The sequence below is a fragment of the Helianthus annuus genome, chromosome 16 (assembly GCF_002127325.2).
Source record: "Helianthus annuus cultivar XRQ/B chromosome 16, HanXRQr2.0-SUNRISE, whole genome shotgun sequence".
Taxonomy (NCBI): domain Eukaryota; kingdom Viridiplantae; phylum Streptophyta; class Magnoliopsida; order Asterales; family Asteraceae; genus Helianthus; species Helianthus annuus.
In genome coordinates, this window is record NC_035448.2 from 53,432,691 (window position 1) to 53,445,100 (window position 12,410).

At 36.2% G+C, this 12,410-nt stretch overlaps 1 non-coding gene across 1 annotated transcript; it reads right to left on the reverse strand.

Moving 5' to 3' along the window:
• Nucleotides 1–799: 799 nt before the first annotated feature.
• On the reverse strand, nt 800–906 carry LOC118488674. The gene has a single exon (XR_004885218.1). It is a non-coding gene; the product is annotated as a small nucleolar RNA R71 (small nucleolar RNA).
• Nucleotides 907–12,410: the final 11,504 nt, after the last annotated feature.

Consider the following 12,410-nt stretch of genomic DNA (forward strand, 5'->3'; position numbering starts at 1 on the left):
TTTTTTCTTAGATTTTCAGCTTCTGCAGAGCTCAGCACGGGGCCGTGCCTGGTCGGACACGGGCCGTGCTCAGCATCGTTACTGGCAGTTTTTGTTTTTCAAGTTACAGAAGGCTGACCACGGGGCCGTGCCGGTGCAACACGGGGCCGTGTCCAACTTCCAGTAACTGGGATCTGAAAAACAATCACTGTAATTCCGACCACGGGGCCGTGTTCGCTCAACACGGGGCCGTGGTGAACCTTCTGACCAACATTCTTTTCTGTTTTTATTGCAGGACTTGGAACCCGACGCCATCCTCACGTAGTGTATGAGCTCCAGTTCCAATAAAGACATAAAGGAACCGCTAGAAGAACCCGAACGCTTTCTCAGAAAAAGGTTAAAAGTCAAAAACCAAGAGAAGGTTTCGGGTGATCCACCCCCAATGGCGGACCAACGTACCCTTATGGATTATCTACGGCCCACCGTAGGAAATCTAGGCGCCGCTATCAATGCTCCGAATGTCGAAGCCAATAACTTCGAACTTCGACCGCATTTGATACAAATGCTCCAAAACTCCGCAACCTTCCACGGGCTTGCGGACGAGGATCCTCATCTACATATAACTAATTTCTTAGAAATATGTGATACCTTTCGGATCAATGGAGCATCAAACGACGCCATCCGCCTCCGTATGTTTCCATTCTCACTAAAAGACCTAGCGAAAGCTTGGCTCAACACCCTCCCAGCTGGATCGGTAAACACCTGGGATGAACTAGCCCAAAAATTTCTATATAAGTATTTCCCTCCTGCTAAAACTGCTAAATTAATGGCTGAAATTAATACATACTCACAAGAGGACGGGGAATCCTTATATGAAACTTGGGAAAGGTTCAAGGAGCTATTACGCAAGTGTCCCCATCACGGCCTCGCAATATGGCAACAAGTATCCACTTTCTACAATGGATTGTTGCCACACACTAGGCAGACACTTGATTCTAGCTCCGGGGGACTTTTAGGTAATCGACGCCCACACGAAATATATAATCAGATTGAGGAAATTGCTCAAACCAATTTTCAATGGCACACTCCCCGGGGAAATAAGTCTATCGCCCCGGGCGCCCATAAGGTCGACGAAAGCACTTCTTTACAAGCCCAAATCGAGGCCCTCTCTTCAAAAATAAAAAAATTAGAAATGACAAAAAACAGTCTCGGTTATGGCTTGTGAAGGGTGTGGTGGGTCACATGAAAATTGGAGTTGCATGAAAGAAACGGACGATCAACAAGAAATGGTAAACTACATTGATAATAGACCTAGGCCGTCGGGTCCTCCAACGGGAACTTACAACCAAGGATGGCGAAACCACCCAAACCTTGGTTGGAGGGAAACCGGCAATAGTAGTAACCAACAAACCCAACGAACAAACTTTCAGCAATCAAGAAATGAGTCACAAAATTTCACTCAACAACAAGGTGGACGAGAAAGGCTCGAAGATACTATATCTCGCCTCGTCTCTGACACTGATAAGAAAAACTCGGAAAGATTTCTACAATTAGAATCTAATTTTAGGAATCAACAAGCTAGCATTCAAAACATAGAAAAACAAATAAATCAACTAGCACAAAATTTTTCCGAGAGACCGCAAGGCGCATTACCTAGCAATACCGAAACAAACCCAAAGGCGCAAGTTCACCTCATCACACTACGAAACCGCACCGTAGGGCCTGCAGAAGTACCTCCACCTGCGGAAGAAACAATGCCAACACATCTGCAGGAAAAGAACTCTCCCCCATCACCAGAGCCTACCAAGGCTCCTCGAGTTCCGTACCCCGGTAGGTTAATTCGTCAAAAGACCAATGAGCAGTTCGCAAAATTCGAAAGTCTGTTAAAACAATTGCATGTCAATATTCCTTTTATCGAAGTCCTAACCCAAATGCCCAAATACTCTAAATTTATGAGGGACTTCCTTACACATAAAAAGAAAATTGAAAATTTGCAATTAGTTAATTTAGGTGAAGAATGCTCTGCCCTCGTACTCAATAAACTACCCCAAAAGAAAATCGATCCCGGAAGTTTCACGATTCCATGCTCAATAGGGGAATCACCCGTTCGCAATGCCTTGGCCGACTTAGGGGCTAGCATTAACCTCATGCCCTCATCGATGTTCAAAAGGCTTGGCTTAGGAACCACGAGCCCTACAAAAATAAGCATACAACTCGCTGATCGATCAGTCAAGTTCCCACAAGGTGTCATCGAGAATGTCTTGGTAAGGGTAAGCAGATTCGTTTATCCAGTTGACTTTGTCATACTCGACATGGAGGAAGACACCGAGGTCCCCCTTATACTAGGGAGACCCTTCCTTGCCACAGCACAAGCAGTGGTAGACATGAATGACGGGACACTGACTTTGAGGTATGGGGATGATGAGGTGAAGTTCGGAGTTGGGAAGAGAATAGAGGACGACGACCCAGTCAATTACATGAAGGTTATTGATTCAAGCTTGGATGCCGCTCTCCGACGGTGTAACTTGGGAAGCAAGGCACTCCACTCAGAAGATATATAACCTGGAATCGGGTCTAGCCAAGGACCCTTATAAACGTGGCGCACCACGGAGGCATTCCGCGGATCTATCCTTAGTTTAGTTTAATCTTTTAGTTTTTGCAGAATAAAACACACTCATGGTGGTAATGGATGAAAAAGGGAACGAGAAAAATGGAACCATGCACGAAGAACAGAGCAACCCGACAAAAATCTCCATCACAGAAGGCTCAACACGGGCCGTGCCCAACCAACACGGCCCCGTGCTGAGCCCCCTGCAGAAAATCACCCAGTTCAGGTAACTGGACACGGGCCGTGTTCAGCGGACACGCCCCCGTGTCCAGGCTTCTGTTTCAATTCTGTAATTTTTGTTACTGGCACTTGACCACGGGGCCGTGCCCGGTCAACACGGGGCCGTGTCCAGGATGCCAGTAACATAAATCTTTGCTTTTTAACCCACTTTTACACATTCTAATCAACCAAAAACTTTATTTTTGGACACATTGAGGACAATGTGTAATTTAAGTGTGGGGGGGATGCTAAAACCTTGAAATTTTGCAAAATCCTAAACACAAGCCTTACACAAAACTCTATTGGAACCGCTAAACACCCCAAATTTTTTCAAAAACTTTTTCATTTTTTTTATTTACTTGTCTTAGTTTAAGATGGGAATAACAAGTTCTAAAAAGGTTATATTTTTACAAGTTTACAACCGATAGCGTCGTGATAAAAAAAGAACCAACATAAGAAAATTATGAAACGGTATAACAAGTCTAGTTAAAAATTCGATTATATATACTTGGTCACATTAAAAACCCATTCCCACAAAAGTGAGTTTTGAGCCTTTATTGAGCATAAAAATACACATATTTAGATTAAATGCTCATTTTTCGTTTCTTGTGTGAATAGCCGCTCGGTTCTTACAAATCTAGAACTTGCCACGACGATACATTCCCGGTCCTTACCAACTTAAACCCAAGTAAGTAAATGATGGAGGCATTAGGACTAACCATTTTTCTTTCAAAACCATTATTTTTCATTTTTTTTACCTACCCAAAATCCCCTAGATAGCCCCTTTTGAGCCTAAACCTTTCATTTCATTACCCCAAAACCCTTTTTACCCACCAAAAACCTTTTTATTTTTTTTTCTTTTCACCCTTTATTTTAGTAACAAGCTCGCTTTTTCGAAAACTCACCTTTTTATGTGACGATCAAAAAAAAAAATGATGATGATGAAGTCAAAAACAAACAAAAGCTATAAAAGCTTGTTTGGAGAAATACTTCAAAATAAAAAGTCACTAAAAACAAGGTACTTCACGAAAACCGACGCTTGTTACGATTTTCGCCCTTTTTACTAACCACTAACCAACCACCCACCTTTAACCCAAGCCTAACCCTTCACCCCAAAAGTCCTCTTGATATTTACAAAGGTAAAAAGTTAAAAAGGAAGAGGATTGATTGCTTGGCAAGCCTATGGAAGGCGTAAGTTCCGTGCCGCTCTCGAGTGATTCACTAAAAATATACACCTTCGGCCGAGTGTTGAGTGATCTCCCGTAAGGTATGTGAACTTGTATATAAATGGAATTTTAATAAGGCATGCTATGCCCAAATAAGTAATTTATCTTATGAAACGTTCAAAATAAATCATAACGAATAGGATTGTAAATAGATAAAAATAAAACTTACAAAGACCTTGGATTCCCGACACTCTATGACAAGCCAAAAACTTTCTCTTCTACCTATTCCGTTTGGGAGTGTAAGCCACATTTAAAGAGTTTTGCTTGAGGACAAGCAAAAGTTCAAGTGTGGGGGTATTTGATGTGTGTAAAATGCAACATATAAATCACATCAATTAAGGCATAAAACTAACCCTTTTTAAGTACTAATGTTGGAAAAAGAGTGTTTTTGTCTTCCTTTTGTATTTTCAGGATGAAATGAGCTCAAAATCACAAAAGAAGCAAAAAGACAACTAATTCTACCATAAATACAAGAAAAGGAACAAAAGTGGACTGCCCGGACCCTCAACGGCACCTCCCAAGGCAAAGGAGAAGAAACAGAGTCTGAACACGCCCCGTGTCCAGCGAACACGGGGGCGTGCCCAGGAAGCAGCAGAAAAGACAAACCAGTAGAAGCTTCCATTGCCCACCACGGGGCCGTGTCCAGCGAGCACGGGGGCGTGGTGAAAGTACAGCAGGCGCATTAATTGTAATTCGCAATTACAATTAATGAAGTGAGAGAATGTCAGACGGGCACGGGGCCGTGTCCAGCGGACACGGGGCCGTGTCCAGCCTTCTGTTCAGCCTATAAATAGAGGAGCTTGGCTTCATTCTCTCTCATCCCTTGGCACACCACCTCTCTCACACTTCATCCACCACCCACCACCACCATAACACCATCATCCACCACCATCATCCATTGTCCATCGTAGAGTGTGTGAGTCGTCTCGGGATCCAAGATTGATCGTAAGAGTTCTTGACAATCAAGGCCATGTTTGCCTAAGTCTCTTACATCACTTGGTGAAGACAAGTGTTTAGTATAATACTTTTTATTTTTAATCTTTTGCACTTTTTATTTGGTTTTATATTAATGACTTTAATAACTAGTTACTTATGTTGAAGGTGACCTTTCCTTATCGTTTGTCCGTGGTGTCTTGGCATTATTTTACTGTCTATATAAAATAAAAGATTTTCACCATTCATATCTCCACGGTCTATATGGAGGTATGTTGGCTACCTGGTCGGGGGTTAAGGGAACGGTTTGGTAAGGGTCTTGCCCTTGTTCAGCGTTTAGAGGTCCTGCTTGGGACCTGGGTCAAATTTAGTAGGATCTCCTTCAATGCCCATAGGTATTGGATGGCGGGGATCCAAACTCTTTGACCCCCTCATAAGTTAACTACTATTAATACTATAACCCGGCTATTTAGGACTGTATCCCTGCTGACTCAGACTACTTAGCCGAGGGTAACGTCACCGCCAAAAGCGGGGCCTACCACAATTTGCATTAATAACTTAATTCATTATCTTTCAATAATCCGACCCTTTAGGATTGTATCCTTGCTGACTCAAACTACTGGGTTGAGGGTAACGTCGCCTTCAAAAGAGGGGCCTACTACAATAACTAAGATAATCTCTTAAACAAGTGCAAAAGTGCGAAAATAATCAAAGGTTATACTAATACACGTGTCGGATCCAAGTGATTCATCTTGTCTATCTGTTTTTATTTTATTTTTATTTTCAGCATTTAGTTAGTTTTTATTTTTCTTAGTTTAAAACATTTTTCTCACTTTTTGATTTGATTAGACGTTGAGGATAAACCGGTATTAAAAGCTCTTGTGTCCTTGGACGACCTCGGTATCTTACCAACACTATACTACGTCCACGATGGGTGCACTTGCCCATATGTGTGTTTAGTGTTAGTGAATATCGTGTTTTATAAATTTAAAACTTGGCTAAAAGTGTAAAAAGGGGCTTAAATACTCATCAAAAATATAACACACTTCACGCACATCAATAACCCACTAATCACCTACAATGGTGATCATGGATTTTACTAAAATCTCACATGATTTCAACTTGTATTTGTCTAGGGTTTGTCCCTAGACACTATAGTTGTTCCTAAATCATCATAAGGCACACATGCAACCATAATTTCAAATTTTCCCAATTTCATGAGAATTTCAAGCTGAGAGTTTTCATCAGATTTTACATACCTTGTAATCCTCTTGTGATGAGGATCAATAATCTATGCTCAATTTTCGTTTTGGACCAGATTTGCACCTCCAATTTGAGAGTTTTAGTGAGGATTTTAGGGTTTGAAGAAACCCAGGTCGCCTCCTGCTTCTTTGTACGACCAGACATCCCCAAATGGGGTGTTTGGTTTTTGTTTTAATTAAAATTAGCAACATAAGTTTCAATTTTAACATCTATGGCCCCTCCATTTTCCTTAGTTCATGATTTAAGTGTTTTAACCCACTCATAAGTCACTATCTAACTAGGTTAGAATTATTCCTAGTTAGCTTAGTAGGTTTGGAAAGTCATAACCCGTTTTACTTTAAGTCCCGTTAAATCGGGCCTTTTATCTTCCTATTTTCTTGAAAGCTCTTATTTACTTTAAATAAATATTAGGATTATTTAAATAAATTCCTAATACTTGCCAGTTTACTTTTACCACTAACGGTACTTTCCCCGTCTTTAGTATTAACGGGATTTAATTACCAAACCCGTTTTCGGGGTGTTACAACATATTTCTTACAAAGTATTACTAGCACACTACCTCACAAAACTAATTTGATCACTTAATTGCTTAGGTAATTTTTGACCAAAACAGGTACCAACCAGTACCAAAAATACCGTTATCAAAATCCCCAAAAGTGGGTACCGGTACAGAATATACCTAGTATGGTACGGTTCGGTACCGGTCGGTACTGGTACGGCACCGGTATTTGAGGGTAAAAACCGGTGAATACCTATGCAGAACCAGTACCGAAAATACACCGGTTTGGTAAATTTGAGACCAGTACCTATACCCGATACCATTTGCTCATCTCTTAATGATGTTACTATTCATTCCATTCCATTCTAATTTTAAATAATTCTAGTTCTAATTCTAATTTTAATTTAATAATAAATCACTGTTCATTCAGTTTTCTTTTTATCTAATACTATTAAAGAAATCCTTTTAATGCCACATTGCATTCTTCTCACTTATTTAGTTATAATAATGTCACATGGCATTTGTTCCTTCAATATCATAATTTTTGTTTATATTTTTTAATTTAATATAATAATATCACATAACATTAACTTAATCACTGAAATAATAAATATTTTAAAGAATATCATCAATCTCTTCTTCTAATATTAATATTAAATATAAATCTCTTCATTATACTATATGAACATATATATTATTGATTAGTTTTATTTGGATACTCAAAATATTTTAGATTTTCGCAATGAATGAATAACAAAATATTCTAAATTAGTATTAGCGATAAAAATAGTTAATATAAATTATATTATTGCAATTGTAAATGTAATATATTTAAACATTATAAATATTGATTATATAGTTTTTCTTTCTTCAAATATTTATGTGAATAACATTCTCTCCTTTAAGTTAATAATTGTTTCATTACAGAAAAGAAGGGAAAATAGTTATATTTGACTTGTTTGATATCGAACAAAACAGTTATCCGAACGTTTATAAAACTTTTATCAGTTTGTTATTCAAATATTATATGTTTATATTATTTGAATAAAAAAAGAGTATGCTACGCTAGCTAGTATGCATGCGAAATCATAATATTTCTCTTACTTTCCTAACTAATTTTTTCTCTATGATTTCCTTTCATATGTTTTAGGTTCAAAGGCACATTTACTATACATGAATCTTCTCCACCAGCGTGCACAAAAATTAGGTAAACCAAAGCCGGTAATAATTAATATAATAATTACTTCTATAATAATTTTAATGGGTATCCGATATTATAGTTAATAACCATAGTATATTTTTTAAGATGTGTTATGAATTATATTAATTTACTAATAACATTATTAATATATTATTTATTATATTAATATCTAACATTAATATATTATTATGTGCTGTATTGTATATTAAACAAATTCAATATTTAAATGATGTAAAGATAATTAGGTTCACAAGTCCTTAATTTTAGTCACTCACGGGTTCGATCAATTCAATCGGAGAACATCTCCACTTTTGCATTAATGTCTCTAATTTTCAGATCTCTTATCAAAATGCATATCAGGATTTCATAATTTAAAAAATGTCAATCTCAAGCTATCCGTGTTGATCTAAATGGCAATCTATAAACATCACCGCTAATAACAATTTTAACTTTACCAAAGCATAGTGGTTTACCTTTTACATTAACACACCATAAAATACCATACCCCCGCTGTTATTCTTCAATATTTCAAAAAAGCTAAATAATTTCATAACAGAGTCATACTTGCTACGAACGAAGTTGTACAGAAAGTAGATGATCACCTACTTTCATTACTTCCCGACAAATAAAAAGAATAACTAAGTTATGTCAACTGATGTATGTATAAAAATAATTCACTTGTGTATATTTGTGCAGATATAATAAAGTGACATGATTTCTATCATTTAAATGATGTAAAGATAATTAGGTTCTCATGTCCTTAATTTTGGTCATTCACGGGTTCGATCAATCCAATCGGAGAAAATCTCCACTTTTGCATTTATGACTCTAATTTTTAAATCTCTTATCAAAATGCATATCAGGATTTCATAATTTAAAAAAAATGTTAATCTCAAGCTATCCGTGTTGATCTAAATGGCAATGTATAAACATCACCGCTAATAACAATTTTAACTTTACCAAAGCATAGCGGTTTACCTTTTCTATTAACATATCATAAAATACCATACCACCGCTATTATTCTTCAATATTTCAAAAAATCTAAATATTTTCATAACAGAGTCATACTTGCTATAAACGAAGTTGTACAGAAGTAATGATCACCTACTTTCATTGCTTCCCGACAAAAAAAAAAAGAACAATTATATTATGTAAATTGGTGTATGTATAAAAATAATTCACTTGTGTATATTTGTGCAAATATTGTAAAGTGACATGATTTCTATCTTTAGATCCGTGTAATACACGGGCTTATAATATAGTATTTTCAATAAATAGATAAATAAATTCCCTCTAAAAACCTTACGCCCCACTCTTAGTAAATCCCCATTAACCGACTTTCTCTTTTGGACTTTCTTTTTCTTCTTCTTCCTTATAATATAATATGAGCCAACCATTTAACACCAATATTGCTTACTAGTGGGCCAAATGCCTTTGAATAATGTGCTGCATCAAACAAGAAAACCAATTTAAATAAGTGGATGCAAACAAGTACCATATATTCCATATTTCAATGTGAACAACTTTCATATAGTTTAATTCAAACTAGTGGAATCCCCGTGCTACGTGGCGAGAATTGGATTGTTATTGGTTTGGAATGTCAAAGCACCGACGATATCGAAAAACCCGAAAGATAAACTAAAAAAATAAAAATAAAGTCATGATGTATCCAAAAAGATATCCATAAGTGTTTTACATTACCCATAAAAACAAATACCGGTATCAATACTGATATTTTCAGTCGAAATAAGTGTTATTTAGTTGGATTCGGTTCGTTTCGTCACGGTACCGGTACAACACTCGTGTAGGTTACGATACGAAAGAAAACATTCTATTTAGAATACAACTTTATTTTTAGCTAATTTTATACCGGTCTGTCGAGGAAAAAAAGTTATACACAACTACATATTCAGTTTTTTTTTAAGTTGTACACAATCAAGTATTTAATTTTTTTTAAGTTATCCAATACAATGTGTTAAAAAATGTATTTAAAAAAAATAGATTAAAAACATATATTAAACAATTAAATGGATCAAATGTTTACTCAAATTTCTCACATGAGTCCAAACAAAAAAAATGTAACGTCACCTATAAACAAAAATCAATAAAAGTATTAATATTAGTTTGTTTCAAATTTTCATCCTTCTTCAAACTAGGGGAATCCCCCGCGCTACGCGGTGGGAATTGTTATTGGTTTGGAACGTCGAGGCACCGACGATATCAAAAACGCCCGAAAGATAAACTAAAAAAATAAAGTCGTGATGTATCCAAAAAGCTATCCACAAGTGTTTTACATTGGTTAAACCCATAAAAACGAATACCGGTACCAATACCGATATTATCAGTCGAAATAAGTGTTATTTACTCGGATTCGGTTCGTTTCGTCACGAAAAAAACATTCTATTTAGAATACAACTTTGTTTTTAGCTAATTTTATACCGTTATGTCGAGGAAAAAAAGTTATACACAACCACATATTCAGTTTTTTTTAAGTTATACACAACCAAGTATTTAGTTTTTTTTTAAGTTATCCGATACAATGTGTTAAAAATATATTTTAAAAAAAGTTTAAATAGATTGAAAACATATATTAAACAATTAAATGGATTAAATGTCTACTCAAATTTCTCAAATGAGTCCAAACAAAAGAAAATGTAACATAACCTATAAACATAAATTAATAAAAATATTAATATTAGTTTCCTTTTATAAAATAACACGTCAAAGTATAAAGATAATATAATATAAGGCTACATACATTATAGCTCAAGTGAGCTGGCAATTTAAAAGCACAATATAGGCTCAAATGAGATGGCATTAAACTCTTGTGGCTAAAATAGAAAATGTGTGAAGTTTCTTGACGTAAACCTATGTTATAAATTGATATATATAATAATGTCATCACTTCTAACCAGTCACCACCACCCTTTTATAAAATAACATGTTATTTTGACAAAGTATAAAGATAATAATATAAGGCTACAGATGAGGTCGAGGAACCGGATTTAAAGGCACATTATAGGCTCAAGTGAGATGGCAATTTAAAGGCACAATATAGGCTCAAATGAGATGGCATTAAACTCTTGTGGCTAAAGTAGAAAAACTATCAAGTTTCCTGACGCAAACCTAAGTTGACAATTGATATATATATAAGAGTAAACTGTAATTTTACCCCCTGAGGTTAGGGCTCATTGACATGTCTACCCCCTAAGGAAATAATTGCAATTTTACCCCTCACTATTTACTGTTATGTTGCAACCTTACCCCTGGCGTCAGTCAACAGTTAGTTGGCTGTTATAGACATGGGTATTTTAGTAAACTTACCCTATATTTATTATTATTATTATTATTATTAGTAACCTATAAATAATCAACTACTTTAAGCATAAGGTGGTTGTAACTTTGGTTTTGGGAGAGTTTCAAAAAAAAAATAGAATTTTCCATTTTAACCTTTAAGTTTTAATCCTTGACAATTTAAGCTTAAAGTTTTAATCTTTGTTTCCTTTTTAACCCTAGAGTTTTAATCTTTGACAATTTAAGTTTAAAGTTTAATCTTTGGTAATTTAACCCCTTTAATTAATTTGATTTTTCACTTCTAATTCAAAAAATTCAATCTTTTGCGATTTAACCACTTTGATTTTTTTTACTTATGTGTTGTAATCTTGGCATTGGGGGGGGGGGGGGGGGGTTTCAAAGAAAAAAAGGTTATTCATATGGTTGTTCCGTTGTTGTAACCTTGGCTTTGGGGATTTTTCAAATTTTTTCGCTTTATAGCTCATTTGAAATTTTGTGACTTAACACATCGCAACGTGCGTCTTTGGTTTAACGTTTTTACATTTCGTTCTAACGCGAGTTAACACGACGCAACGTGCGTGTGTGGGTGAACGTTTTTACATCGTCTATTTTTTCCCGTTTGACAGGTTTAATATAACGTGCGCATCCTAAATCGACTTAGTTATAACTAAAGAATTCCCGCCGCATTGCGGCGGGTCGTAATTCTAGTTATTATTTATTTATAAAGTCTGCTTTTCAACTTTTCAAGCACACCACTCAAGAACAAGAATTCAACGTTCAAGAACAAGAATTCAACACTCAAATGATTCCATCTTTGTTCACTAGTCATCACAGATTGTTTTACAACGAAGAATTGAAAGAAATTGATTACAATGAACTCTCACAACTAAAGCTTATAACAGCCCCAACTTTTTTAAGCACACCACCATCACCACCCCACCTCCACCACCACCACATCACCATGGCTCCGCACCACCATGGCCACCGCACCTGCACCACCACCACATCACCATGTGATGGAGAGTGCAAAACACGAGCGTTAAGTATGTTAAATTATGTATCTTATTGTGTTTTGAACAATTACGCGTCTGGGATATGTTAACTATGAGTGTTTATGATTCTACAGGTAAAACGCGTAATATGACGATGTTTAAAGATGAAGCGGAACACCCGAGATTGATAATTGT